The sequence below is a fragment of the Sciurus carolinensis genome, unplaced genomic scaffold, assembly GCF_902686445.1.
Source record: "Sciurus carolinensis unplaced genomic scaffold, mSciCar1.2, whole genome shotgun sequence".
NCBI classification, from domain to species: Eukaryota; Metazoa; Chordata; class Mammalia; order Rodentia; family Sciuridae; genus Sciurus; species Sciurus carolinensis.
Window position 1 is genome coordinate 2,848,423 of NW_025920141.1, and position 15,023 is coordinate 2,863,445.

Genomic DNA, 15,023 nt, shown 5'->3' on the forward strand with positions numbered 1-15,023 from the left:
GCAACTCAATGAAAACAGTAAAACAAATTTTATACTTAAACCATAAAAAGACACTAAATGAACTTGTAACTTGAGGTTACAAGATTTCCCCTCCTGTCTCCTCAGTGGAGCCTAAACCTCTGGTGGTTTGAAGCTGCCGCATCATGAATCTTTGCCTGCTTAAACTATCTAAAATTTTAATGTGCTTAAGCTTATCTTTGAATGGTACCAAATGGGTTTATCTGTTTTCTATGGTTCATACTGTCTTATCTAAATGACTTGAATTTATCTTTGAGAAAGTAGTCCTATTTCCACCAACATGAGTGTGCCAGGTGAGGGTTTAGAGAACAATCACAGGATGTTTCTCACCTGCAATCATGTCATAGGGCACCAGCAATGGGTAAAATCAGGAGCCAATAAGTTCTCTGTTACAGGGAGGAAAGACAGTTTTTCTTTTTGAAGCAGATTTTATAGAAAAGTACAGCGACAGGTTCTTTGTGTTAGTGTCTGATTGAATCTCATGACAAGACTGCTACTGAAATATCACTACCCACTTTTCATGATTGTATATGACTGTAAAATACATCCTCATAACCACAGAGGTATGTGGCAAAGAAGTTATTGACCAGACCTACTGCCAGAGCCAGTCAGAGAAATTCTCAGCCTTGAATTGCTCTGGGATGCTGGGGCACCTTGAATTGCTGGTGACAAATCTGTAGCAAATGGAATCAAGATACATGGTGCTGTGATGGTCAATCTTGGTTCTCCCATTGTTTACTTTTCCTGCATTTCCAGCAGGGTGACAGGCTTGATGCCCCTTCCCCTTGCCTAGGGGAGGTTTATGACAGGGCTGGAAGTAGAAAGTGTCTGGAGTGTTCCTTCCTTCCTTAAGCTCATGGAAATAACTTGACTGTTTGGACATGGTAGGGAAGGGAGAGCCTCTGAAGTTGCAGAGAATGAGAAGAAATGTAGATTTCTCCCAGACAGGCATGAGGTGGGAGATCTACAGTTCCCTCCAGGAGCAGGGAGTGGAGCTCATGCTTAAGTTGTCTCCTGAATTTAAAAAGGGCATCCTGTTATGAGGAATGTTTTCCTATTTGAATTGACAGATAACGTATTAAATATTTTTCTCTTATTGCTTATATGCTTCATGTTCTGGCATTTGGGCCCTTGCTTACTGGAGTGGGATTGCCCCCCCAAAGATCAGCTAATTCTGAGACCTAGCAAGCAACTCACCTGTCATATTCAAATTAATCAATCCAGAGCCCCCCATACATTGTTCATTTGTTGGGCTCTTAAACTCAAGGTCAATGATTCAACATTGTCATTATACCATGAACTGGTATGAGACCACTCAGGGCAACCCCAAAGTCAAAATGTCTGATAAAATTCTTCAAGGTACTGAATAATAAGCTACTCACACTACCATTCTGTCACTTTGCATGGGAAGCATAGTAAAGGCCCTTGCCTTTTTTCCTTCCTGTACCATCTAATCCAACCAGCAACATGGGCAAGGAGGGCACCCCCCGGCTGGAGCCCCACTAGCGGCCCCCAAGCGGTGACTATGAGCCCAAGCAAATGCTAGCAAGGGCTGCATAGTAGTTGGCACAGGCATCCAGCCCTACCTATAGAAGGACAAATTTAGCAGTGCAAGTAAGTGTAACAATGGCTTTGGAGAAAAAAAAAAAGTCAGCAGGCCATTCTCTCTTCCCAAGATCATAAATATACAGATACAAAAAACAGATCTGTAAATCTATACCATATCTCATGCCACTGTAAAGAGAAGGATACACACAACACTTCAACCCACAGACTTTAACAATTGGAACACACTGTAGGATGTATGTGAATTTGTTGGAATAGTATAGTTTCCCTGATGTTTGTGTGACTTTTTAAAACCATCTGTTCTTTCCTCAGGATATCTCAAATTGATCACTTTTTTGTCATGGTATATATTCTATAGGCATGAGAGAATTTACTGTAAACTTTATTTGTAAAAGATGTACACAATAGAAATAAAATTTAATTGAAGAACTTGAGTACTTCAGAAGTGGAAACAAATTTGATATTTATTTTTAAAATGACATAAAACTTGTAGTAATTTATGCATGTTGTATTGCAATGAAATCTAAACTTTTTGTAAATAAATTCTGCCTGGTTTTTATTTGAACATTGCTGGTATTACAATCTTTTCAGTTGTTTAACACGAATTCTTTCCTAATTTTTTATATTTAATTGCAAACAGAGACAGACTAGTCCACAATAATATGGTGTTTGGGGCTCATTTTCCCTGAAGAGTGATTTGGGTTGGAGCCCTAGGGATGGTAGACTCCATGTGATCTGAGCTCACCTTTTTAATGAAAAGTTGTGTGACATAAACTCTCCTTTCTCAAGCACATTTAAAAGAAAAAAGGCAGATGGCAGAGAACTGCACAATATATATGATTCTAGGCTATGCACAAATGTTTTGCAAGATCATAATTAAGATTTTTGCTTTCTGAATATGCAAATTTCTTGTTAGTGTAAATTTCTAAAACATGGAAAAATAAAATGATCTGACATCCCTAAAAAAAATAACATTTTTTGTAGAGAGTATTTTTAAGTCATATTTATCAACTGCTCTAGAATTTTACCACAGACCAAAGTGTCCACTTCCACAGGATTCCAATTTGATTAACCATTTAAGGAATCCAGCTCAGCAGAGAAAAGTACCCTATGTAACCATCTTCCTAGACCCTGTCTACTTTCTAAGACTGTTTAATGGGACCAGGGTCAGAGGCAAGGTGCTCACCTGAACCATGTGGGAAAGGACTCACTCAATTTCTTATTTTGTATGATTTTATGAGACATTTGAAGGTTCATATGTATTTTCAGTGTTAATCTCATTTCTCTCAAAGGCCCATTCATCAAACCTATAATAAATATACCATCCAAAATGAAAAAGAAAGTCCCCAGGATTCAGTCTTGTTCCATGCTGTGTGCCTCTGCCATCTGGTGGTCAGATAACTTCATTACATAGGAGCCCAAAAAATGGTTTCACTGTATTAATAAGATCTTTTTAAAAATCATAGTAACCACTAAAGTGATTCAAAATACACAATGTAACACAAAATTTCTATAATATTTACGATTATCACACACTAAATGCATTTTAATATCTCATGATGTTCAAATACTTACATTTATGAACCATCTAAAAAGTTTCATTTCCAGAAGTTAAACTCAGATCTTGGAAAGAGTAGTAACCAGGTCATAAAGAATAGAGTGAGGGCTGGGGAGATAGCTTAGCTGGTAGAGTGTTGCCTCACAAGCACAAGGCCCGGAGTTCGACCCCCAGTACTGAAAAAAAAAAAAAAAAAAAAAAAAAAAAAAAAAGAATAGAGTGAGGCAGTCCTGGAGGGAGTGGGCGGGTGAGTCAGGCCGCCTACATCCCAGAGGTAGGCGGTGGGCAGCTATCCCACCCAGCCAGCAGGCCAAGGACAGATGTCATAACTGAGCAACTCTGCCTGACCCCTGCACCTAGGTTGGTGCCATCGCTGGTTGGTTGCAGTTGTGGAGCAAGCTGGCGGGTGAGTCAGGCCACTTGTATCCCAGAGGTAGCAGGTGGACACCCAACCCAACTGCCTTGTGGAGCTGGGTGGAAGGTAGCCAACCCACCCAACCACCAGGTCAAAGACAGACACCATGACTGAACAGCCCCACCTGACCACCACACCAAGGTTTATCGCCATCACAGAGCTAGTCAGAGGCTTCTTTTTTGTGTGTATTCTGAGGATTTGAACCCAGGGCCTTGTGCTTGTGAGGCAAGCACTCTACCAACTGAGCTCTATCCCCAGCCCCCCAGAGGTTTCTTTATAGGCTGGTGCAGGCATTTTGCATTACTCCTGAGGGTGTAGAAATCATCATTGGAAGGGTCACTCCCTTCCTGATACACCTACAGGAGGCTAAAGGACCTTTAACAAGACCAAGGAGCCAAGAACAAGAGGTATTAGGTCCTGAGGTACTCAGGACCTAATAAGAGCCACTGGAGAATATATCCCACCTGAAGGCCACCACTCTTAGAAGGCCAGCTTCCTAGTGGAGCACCATATTATCAAGTTCCTCCAAGAATTCAGGCAACTGAAGGCTAAGAGGTGAGTTATTGGAAATCTACAGAGACAATATTAATCAATAGAGGAAATCTGCAATATCCCACAGTTTCAATGCTAGAGGGGTAGATACCTAAGCAATATGAGAAAACAAGGGAAGAAAATGTCACAAACAAACCTAGATGGTATAGCAATAAAATCCAATTACAGCATGGAAGAAGAAATGTCAGAAAGGGAGTTCAAATGTACATAATCAAAACGATCAGGGAAACAAACGAGGAGATGAAAGAGCAAATGCAGGCAATGAAGGATGAGATGAAAGGGCAAATGCGGGCATTGAATGATTGCATCAGTCGACAGTTAAAAGAGCAAATACAGGAAACAAAAGATCATTTCAATAAAGAGTTAGAGATATTGAAAAAAAATGAACAGAAATTCTTGAAATGAAGGAAACAATAAACCAAATTAAAAACTCCATAGAAAGCATAACCAATAGGAAAGAACACCTGGAAGACAGAACCTCAGATACTGAAGAAAAAATATTTAATCTTGAAAACAAAGTTGACCAAACAGGGAAGATGGTAAGAAATCATGAACAGAATCTACAAGGACAAGGGGATATCATGAAAAGGCCAAATTTAAGAATTATCGGGATTGAGGAAGGCTTAGAGAAACAAACCAAAGGAATGAACAATCTATTCAATAAAATATCAGAAAATTTCCCAAATCTGAAGAATGAAATGGAAAATCAAGTACAAGAGACTTATAGGACTCCAAATACACAAAATTACAACAGACCCACACCAAGGCACATTATTATGCAAATACGTAACATACAAAATAAAGACAGAATTTTAAAGGCTGTGAGAGAAAAGAATTGATTTACAGTCAGGGGGAAACCAATATGGATATCAGCAGATTTTTCAATCCAGACCCTAAAAGCTAGAAGGGACTAGAACAACATTTTTTCAAGCTCTGAAAGAAAATGGATGCCAACCAAGAATCTTATACCCAGCAAAACTTACCTTCAGATTTGATGACAAAATAAAATCGTTCCATGATAAACAAAAGTTAAAAGAATTTACAAAAAGAAAGCCGGCATTACAGAATATTCTCAGCAAAATATTCCAGGAGGAAGAGATGAAAAACAACGATGTAAATCAGCAAAAGGAGGAATTACCCTAAAGGAACAACAAAATAAAGGAGAAATCAAGTAGTGTCAAAAAAAAAAAAATGAGCGAAATGACCAGGAATACAAATCATATCTCAATAATAACCCTGAATGCTAATGGCCTGAACTCATCAAAAAGACATAGACTTGCAGATTGGATTAAAAATAAAGATCCAACAATTTGCTGCCTGCAAGAGACTCATCTCATAGAAAGAGATACCCATAGATTAAAGATGAAAGGATGGCTAAAAACATACCATGCACATGGACACAGCAAAAAAACTGGAGTATCCATCCTCATATCAGATAATGCGGACTTCAAGCCCAAGTTAGTCAGAAAAGAGAAAGAAGGACATTTCATACTGCTTAAGGGAAGCATAAATCAGCAAGACATAATAATCATAAATATCTATGCCCCAAAAAGTGGTTCATCCATATACATCAAACAAATCCTTCTCAATGCCAGAAATGAAATGGACCACAACACAATAATACTAGATTTTAACACACCTCTATCACCACTGGACAGATCCTCCAAACAAATATTGAACAAAGAAACCATAGATCTCAATAACACGATCAATAATTCAGACTTAACCGACATATATAGAATATACCATCCAACAAAGAACGAATACACTTTCTTCTCAGCAGCACATGGATCCTTCTCTAAAATAGACCATATATTATTCCACAAAGATATTGTTAGCAAGTACAAAAAGATAGAGAAACTACCTTGTGTTCTATCAGATCATAATGGATTGAAATTAGAAATAAATGGCAGAGTAAAAAACAGAAACTACCCTAACACCTGGAGATTAAATAATATGATATTGTATGATGAATGAATAACAGAAGACATCAGGAAGGAAATTAAAAAATTCTTAGAGGTAAATGAGAAAAAAGAAACAACATACACAAAATCCCTGGGACACTATGAAAGCAGTTCTTATTGGAAAATTTATTTCATGGAGTGCATCCAATAAAAGCAGAAAAAAATCAACAAATAAACAACCTAACACTATGGTTCAAAGCCATAGAAAAAGAAAAACAGAGCAACACCAAAAGTAGTAGAAGACAGGAAATAGTTAAAATCAGAGCTGAAATCAATGAAACTGAAACAAGAAAACAATCAAAAAAATTGATAAAAGAAATAGTTGGTTCTTTGAAAAAATAAACAAAATTGATAAACCCTTAGCCACATAACAAAGAGAAGGAGAGAGGAAACACAAATTACTAAAATTTGGAGTGAGCAAGGAAATATCACAACAGACATGATTGAAATACAAAACATAATTAGAAGCTATTTTGAAAATCTATATTCCAACAAAATAGAAAATCTTGAAGACATCAACAGGTTTCTAGAGACATATGAATGTCTCTAGAACCAGGAGGACATACACAATTTAAATAGATCAATTTCAAGTAATGAAATAGAAGAAGTCATCAAAAGTCTACCAACAAAGAAAAGTCCAGGAACATTCTCAGCTGAATACTACAAAACCTTTAAATAAGAGCTCATTCCAATACTTCTCAAAGTATTTCAAGAAATAGAAGAGGAGGGAACCCTCCCAAATGCATTCTATGAAGCCAATATCAACGTGATACCTTAAACCAGACAGAGAAACATCGAGGAAAGAAAATTTCAGACCAATTTCGTTAATGAACATTGATGCAAAAATTCTCAACAAAATCTTAGCAAATTGCATACAAAAATATATTTAAAAGATAGTGCACCACGATCAAGTGGGTTTCATCCCAGGGATGCAATGTTGGTTCAACATCTGGAAATCAGTAAATGTCATTCACCATATCATCAAACTTAAAATCAAGAATCACATGATTATTTCAATAGATGCAGAAAAAGCATTTGATAAAATACAGCATCCCTTCTTTCTCAAAGCACTAGAAAAAACAGGGATAGTGGGAACATTCCTTAACATTGTAAAGTCTATCTATGCTAAGCCCATGGCCGATATCACTCTAAATGGTGAAAAATTGAAAGCATTCCCCCTAAAAACAGGAACAAGGCAGGGATGCCCTGTTCATCCACTTCTGTTCAACATTGTCCTCGAAACTCTAGTCACAGCAATTAGACAGACCAAGAAAATTAAATGGATATTAATAGGAAAAGATCTCAAACTATCCCTATTTGCTGATGACATGATTATATACTTAGAGGAACCAGAAAATTCCACCATAAAACTTTCAGAACTCAAAACTAAATTCAGTAAAGTAGCAGGATATAAGATTAATACTCATAAATCCAAAGCATTTTTATACATAAGTGATGAATCTTCAGAAAGAGAAGTTAGGAAAGCTACCCCATTCACAATAGCTTCAAAAAAAATAAAATACTTGGGAGTCAATCTAACAAAAGAGGTGAAAGACCTGTACAGTGAGAACTACAGAGCACTAAAGAAAGAAATTAAAGAAAACCTTAGAAGATGGAAAGATCTCCTATGTTCTTGGATAGGCAGAACTAATATTGTCAAAATGGCCATATATCAAAAGTGCTATACAAATTGAATGCAATTCCAATTAAAATCCCAATGGTGTACCTTGCAGAAATAGAGCAAGCAATCATGAAATTTATCTGGAAGAATAAGAAACCCAGAATAGCTAAAGCAATCCTTAGCAGGAAGAGTGAAGCAGGGGGTATCACAATACCAGACCTTCAACTATACTGCAAAGCAATAGTAACAAAACAGCATGGTATTGGCACCAAATAGACAGGTAGATCAATGGTACGGAATAGAGGACATGGACACAAACCCAAATAAATACAATTTTCTCATACTAGACAAAGGTGCCAAAAATATGCAGTGGAGAAAGATATCTACTTCAACAAATGGTGCTGGGAAAACTGGAAATCCATATGCAACAGAATTAAACTAAACCCTTATCTCTCACCCTGCACAAAAATCAACTCACAATGGATCAAGGACCTTGAAATCAGACCAGAGACCCTGCATCTTATAGAAGAAAAAGTAGATCCAAATCATCAACTTGTTGGTTTAGGATCAGACTTCCTTAACAGGATTCCCATAGCACAAGAAATAAAACCAAGAATCAACAACTGGGATACATTTAAACTTAAAAGCTTTCTCTCAGCAAAGGAAACTCTCAGCAATGCAAGAGAGAGCCTACAGAGTAGGAGAAATTCTTTGCCACCTCATACTTCAGATAGAGCACCAATTTCCAGATTATATAAAGAACTCAAAAAACTCTACACGAAGAATACAAATAACCCAATCAACAAATGGGCTAAGGATATGAATAGACACTTCACAGAAGAGAGATCTACAAACAATCAACAGATTTCTGAAAAGATGTTCATCATCTCTAGTAATAAGAGAAATGCAAATCAAAACCACCTAAGATTCCATCTCACCCCAATTAGAATGGCGATTATCAAGAATACAAGCAACAATAGGTGTTGGCGAGGATGTGGGGAAAAAGGTACACTCATACATTGCTGGTGGGGCTGCAAAATTAGTGCAGCCACTCTGGAAAGCAGTGTGGAGATTTCCTAGAAAACTTGGAATGGACCCACCATTTGACCCAGCTATCCCACTCCTCAGCATATACCCAAAGGAATTAAAATCAGCATACTACATAGTTACAGCCACAGCTGCTCAATTCACAATAGCCAGACTGTGGAATCAACCTAATGCCCTTCAATTGATGAATGGATAAAGAAACTGTGGTATATATATACAATGGAATATACTCAGCCATAAAGAAAAAATAAAATTATGTCATTTGCAGACAATGGATGCAGTTGGAGAATATCATGCTAAGTGAGATAAGTCAAACTCAAAAACCAAGGACGAATGATCTCACTGATAAGTGGATGATGACACATATAGGGGTGGGAAGGGGGCAAAAATGGAGGAAGGAGGGACTCTATAGAGGGATAAGAGGGGTGGGAGGGTGGGGGTAAGAAAAAAATAACAGAATGAATCAAAAACTATTACCCTAGGTAAATGGATGATTACACAAATGGTATGCCTGTACTTCATGTACAAACAGAGAACAAGATATATTGCATTTGTTTACAATAAAATGAATTAAAAAAAAGAACAGAGTGAAATTCCTATTATTCCCCCCAACGGTGGCTTTCTCAACGCTCGTGGAAAGTTGGGTGCGTTTTGTTTTTTAACATTCTACTTCCATTTATAAAAACTAAACATATTTATTTTAGAAAACTTAGTAATTACAGAACTTGATTCATCTGACTCCTGAATTCATCTGGAGAATTTCATGCATGGAGGGTTGAGGGAGGATATCAGGACACTCCCTTATCTCCTCCACCTGGGTCACAAAGTCTGGCAGGGCAACAGGAATTGGAAGCTTTGAACCCTTTGTCTGAAAAACAGCCTCCCCTGGGGCCTGCACTTGGCTTTTCACAACTGTGGGACAAAAGTGAGTTCTGCTGCAGAGGAAATAGCTGTGCCACATCAAGGCCTTGCCTAACTCAATATAACAAGATTTTTCTTATATCTAAATTTAAATATTTGATCCATTTTGAGTTGATATTTGTATCTGCTATAAGGAAGGAGTCCAAATTCGTATTTGTTCATGTGGATAACCCAGTTGTCCCAGCACCGTGTATTGAAAAGATTCTTTTGCCCCCAGTGAATTGTCTTGCACCCTTGTTAAATATAAACAGACCAAAAATGTAAAGGGTTTCCTCTGGACTATCAATCCCATTCCATTGATCTACACTAGAAATGATCCTACCAGAACTGCACTATCTTCAGTATTTATGGCATTGCCCTGAAGGAACTGGGTCTTTTGGAAGCACTACATGTTCCTCTGGCTGCTGCTCTTGCTGGGATCATGAACTCACAGAAAGGGTCTTTGGCCCACAGGCCTTGGTCTTGACAGTATCACAAACTTGTGAAAAAGGAATTAATGATCTTGAGAGCAGGATGCAATCTCAGACACTCCAGGTTCCTTGCCCCAAGAACTCTCTTCAGTATTTCTTTTAGTCTAAGAATGCTAGCAGCAAATATCCTGGGTTTCTGTTTATTAGCAATAATTTCACCTTTGCTTTGGAGAAATTTTGGTGAATATAAAACCCTTGACTTAAAAATGTCATTCCATTGACTCCTGATTTGTTTCTGTGCAGCAGTCAGGTGTATCTGTGCTCTTTTAGCAAAATATTTTCTTGAGAGTTTGGTTGTTAGCAATTTTACTGGTATGTGGTTAGGTGTGGATTGTTGCAGAATTTGTTGAATCTCTGGGCTATTGTCTGTCAAGAATTTAGTAAAATATTTTATCATTTTCTTTTAATGTTATTTTTTACCATTTCTATTTCTCTTTTTTAGGACTCAAATTTTCAATGTTAACTTTTGAGTGTGTGAAACTAATTTCTCTAATGCAGTTCTGTTTTTCCCATTTTTTTCCTTTCTTCAGTTTGAATGTTGCATTGATCTGTATTCTAATTCAGTAAATCTAAGGTCTGCTATATCTAATCAGCTATTATATTCATTTTCTGAGTTCTTAATTTCATAAATATTATATGTCAGTTCTATAATATTCCCTTGATTTTTAGTATAGATTCAAATTCCCAAAGGACATTCTGGGTCCTTCTACCATGTTTTCCTTTACTGTCATGGTTACACTAACCATGGTCATGTTAAAGATCAATTCCAATATTAGGACCTCCTGAGGTCTACCTGTATTTCTTTTTCTCTTGTCTATCTATCATAGTTTCTTGCCTCATCCATGTGTGGTTATTGTTAGATATTATGAATAAAAACCTTCAAATGTTCCAGAGAGCATCATATTTCACAAGAGATGGCTCCTCCACTCCTCTCTTCAATTCCATTGAGAAATCGAGAGGATTAGGCTGAGCTGAAATTGTAGTTGGACTCAGTGCCCCTTTGTCTCCTTCACTCTCAGATGTGGACTCCCTGTCTTCTGCATGACAGTCATGCCCTCAGCCCCAACTTACTAAGACACAATTCTGTATTTAGGATTCCCAGTCCAAATTTATACAGTCTCCTAATCTGCACAGTTTCAATATAAGGCTGAATTATAAAGGAGAACCCTGGAGTTATGGTTGAAGCAGGGTCTCCTCCCAAGTGGTTCCTTGGATCCTAAACAGTGCAAGATTTAGGAACATTTGCTCAGTCTCGAGTCTTAAGCCAGGCTCCTGAACCTCCTACATATTCTGAATTAGCACCCATCCCTTGGGTTAAACAGCCACCTATCGAAGACTGTACAAAGGAGATCCTGATTTCTCACACATTCTCACTCTGACTCCACATGATCTTTAAAAGCTTGTGTATGAACTATGGAGAGATCAAAAAGAAAGGATGCAACAAATATTTAAAATCTAATGCTACCTCCTGTTTATTATAACTAATTATGAAGAAAGGCATGTGTAAGATGCAATTTTACTTCTGGTTTTATGCTATATCAAATCAAGAAGCTGTTAAATAGAGGATTACAGTAAACTGAGCCAAAATTCAGGAGATTATTTTGGTAGATTGCCACATCAATGACCCTCAGTGTCCACAATACCAAGATCCACAACCTTGTGTTGACCCCCTCATATTCTGATTTGATCTAGTCAAGGGGCTTCTGTTATGGTTAGATAAGATATGTCCCCCTTATCTAAACCAAAATCCAAATCTCACATGTGAGAAATGAAAAAAATTTAGATGTGAAATGATTGGGTTAGGAGAGTCTTAACCTAATCAACGCATTAATGACCTGAATGGATTAACTGGGTAGTACCTGTATGTAGGTGGGGTTGGCTGGAGAAGATAGGTCATGGAATATCTCTGGGTAAATATTTTGTTCCTGCCAAGAAGGGCTTTCTCTGTTTCTTAATTTTTCATGTCCTGAGCTCCTTTCCTCCACCACAACTTTTCTTCCATAATGTTCTGCCTCACCTTGGGCTTACAGCAACAGAGTCACCCATTTACAGTCTGAGATCTCTGAAACTGTGAGTCTCAAAATAAATGTTTCTCTTCTAGTTGTTCTTGTTAGGTATTTGTTTACAGTGGCAAAAAAGAAAAGAACTGACTAAAATAGCATCCTTTGGTGAAGGGGATACTGGCAAATGTGGAAGAAGCAGAAGGCATCATTAACATTTGCACATTAGTACTTCCATTTTGCAAACATGGACACCTTGCTATGAAGAGATCAGGAATAAAAAACCTGACATAGACCAATACCCTCTATCCCAGTCTGGCCAGGTGTAAGGCCAGCATAGATTATTGTGTTTTCAAGTCGAGTCTCTAGAGTGACCACATTATCTGGGATAAGACCATAATAAGAACCACCAAGCAAAGCTAAGTCCAAAAGCCACAATCCACCAAAGATCATGACCAGAACACTAACTCTGTCTGGAAACACCTCACCTATTCCTCCTACTGTCTTTCCTCCCAACCCAGATGAGCCTCCATCCAGATGTGGAGCTCATAATTCTCTTGATTTTAAATATGCAAACACATGTGTATGTGTACAATTTACATAATTATGACATGTTGGCTACAGGAAATTTAAAATTTTTTTGTTTGTATGCATTATTAGTATGGTTTTATTCTAATTTATAGATTTCTATGATTGCTCTTTTACTCTGTATCAGAGGTTTTCAAACACAGGCGACTTTGCCTCCACAGAGACATTTGGCAAAATCTAGAGACATTTTCAATTTTCTGAATGTGGGGATGCTGTTGGTCTTTACCTGAGAAGTTGAAGATGTTGATACATACTCCAATACACAGGAAAATCCCCTACAACAAAGGATTACCCAGCCCAAAGTGCCAATGTCAAAGTTGAGAATGTTGCATTAATCCCTGTTGTTGCAAGACCTTGCTCATACAGACCACTCTGTGACTGTACTATAATTTATTTTTTATTTACTTATTTTGCTCTTACCAATGATATCACCATAGATAATCTTCATTATGAACATGGGCAAGAGTGTTTCTAGAGCTTGGGAGTGGAGTTGCTTTGGTTACAGGAAGCATACACATCTGACAGCAAGAATAATGACAAACTTCTTCCCAAGTCACAGTGCCAGCTAACTCTGCAGCCAGTCTTTCACAGGCAGCCCCTGATAGTATATTTTCATACACATGCATTTTAAGGGGAGTAATCATAGACAGTCACACTAAAGTGACACCAATAACTCAGTTCTTTCTGTTATCAATGATTACCCTTTATGGGTTGTACATGTCGAAGTATTGTATTTCACATTTTGACTCTTTCTCACCTGAAAATATATTCACACACTTCTGGCTGTTTTTTTTTTATTCATTGTATACACAAGTGGGGTACAATTTTCATTTCTCTGGTTGTACATGAAGTAGAGTCACACCGTTTGTGTAATCATACATGTACACAGGGTAATGATGTTTGTCTCATTCCATTATCTTTTCTTCCCCTGTCCCCTTTCCAGCCCTCATTTCCCTCTACACAATCCATCCTTCCTCCATTCTTTTCCTTAACCCCTCACCCCATCATGTATCATCATACACTTATTAAAGTAATCATTTAGACTTGGTTTTTTGAGATTGGCTTATCTCACTTAGCATGATATTCTCTAACTCCATTCATTTACCTGCAAATGCCATAACTTTATTCTTCATGCCTGAATAATATTCTATTGTGTATATATACAACAGTTTCTTTGTCTATTTATCTACTGATGGGCCTCTAGGTTGGTTCCACAATCTAGCTATTTTGAATTGCGCTGCTATAAACATTGATGAGGCTGCATCACTGTAGTATGCTGATTTTAAGTCCTTTGGGTAAAGGCCAAGGAATGGAATAGCAGGGTCAAATGGTGGTTCCATTCCAAGTTTTCTGAGGAATCTCCATACTGCTTTCCAGAGTGGTTGAACCAATTTGCAAACCTACCAGCAAAATATGAGTGTACCTTTTTCCCTACATCCTCACCAACACCTATTGTTGCTTGTATTATTGATAATAGCCATTCTAAATGGAGTGAGATAAAATCTTAGGGTAGTTTTGATTTGCATTTTTCTCATTACTAGAGCTCTTGAACATCTTTTCATATATCTGTTGATTGCTTGTAGATCTTCTTATGTGAAGTGTCTGTTAATTTCCTTAGCCCATTTATTGATTAGGTTATTTGTATTGTTGGTGTAAAGGTTTTTGAGTTTTTTAAAATTCTGGAGATTAGGGCACTATCTGAAGTGCATGTGGCAAAGATTTTCTTCCACTTTGTAGGCTCTCTCTTTACATTGTTGATTGTTTGAAGTTATTTCAATGGGAATCACACTGAGAGTGAGGTTGACAATATCACCAAAGAATGCAGACACTGGTGACCAGGCTTGGAAGGCACAGATCTAATTTTAGTTATGATTGTACAAGACATATATAGGCACATAATCCACTCAGGTTAAGACACTTGTTGAAATATAACAGAATCAACCTACAATAAGCTATATGTCGTACTAATAAAAACAAACCAAGTATCCCTAGGTAATCTTGTCCAGCAACGAGTCTGAGACAGAGGCCTGGGAAAAGGGCAAGGCTCCAGCACACATAAAAAGGTGAGGCAGTATGGGCGATCTTACATCATAGCTTGCCATGATGCCTGTTTAGTGAGGCTTTCCCTGAGTTCATAGCTCAGCCTCAGTAACTGCAAAGGTCTGCAGTCCATGGTGAGTCTTTACCACTTCCTCAGTTTCCCCATCCAGATTGTTGGATTTATTTAAATCATTGTATCAGCAACTGCTGTCAAATAAGTTTGAGGAATGTTCCCTACAATTTTTTCCTTTGCTGAGAAAAAT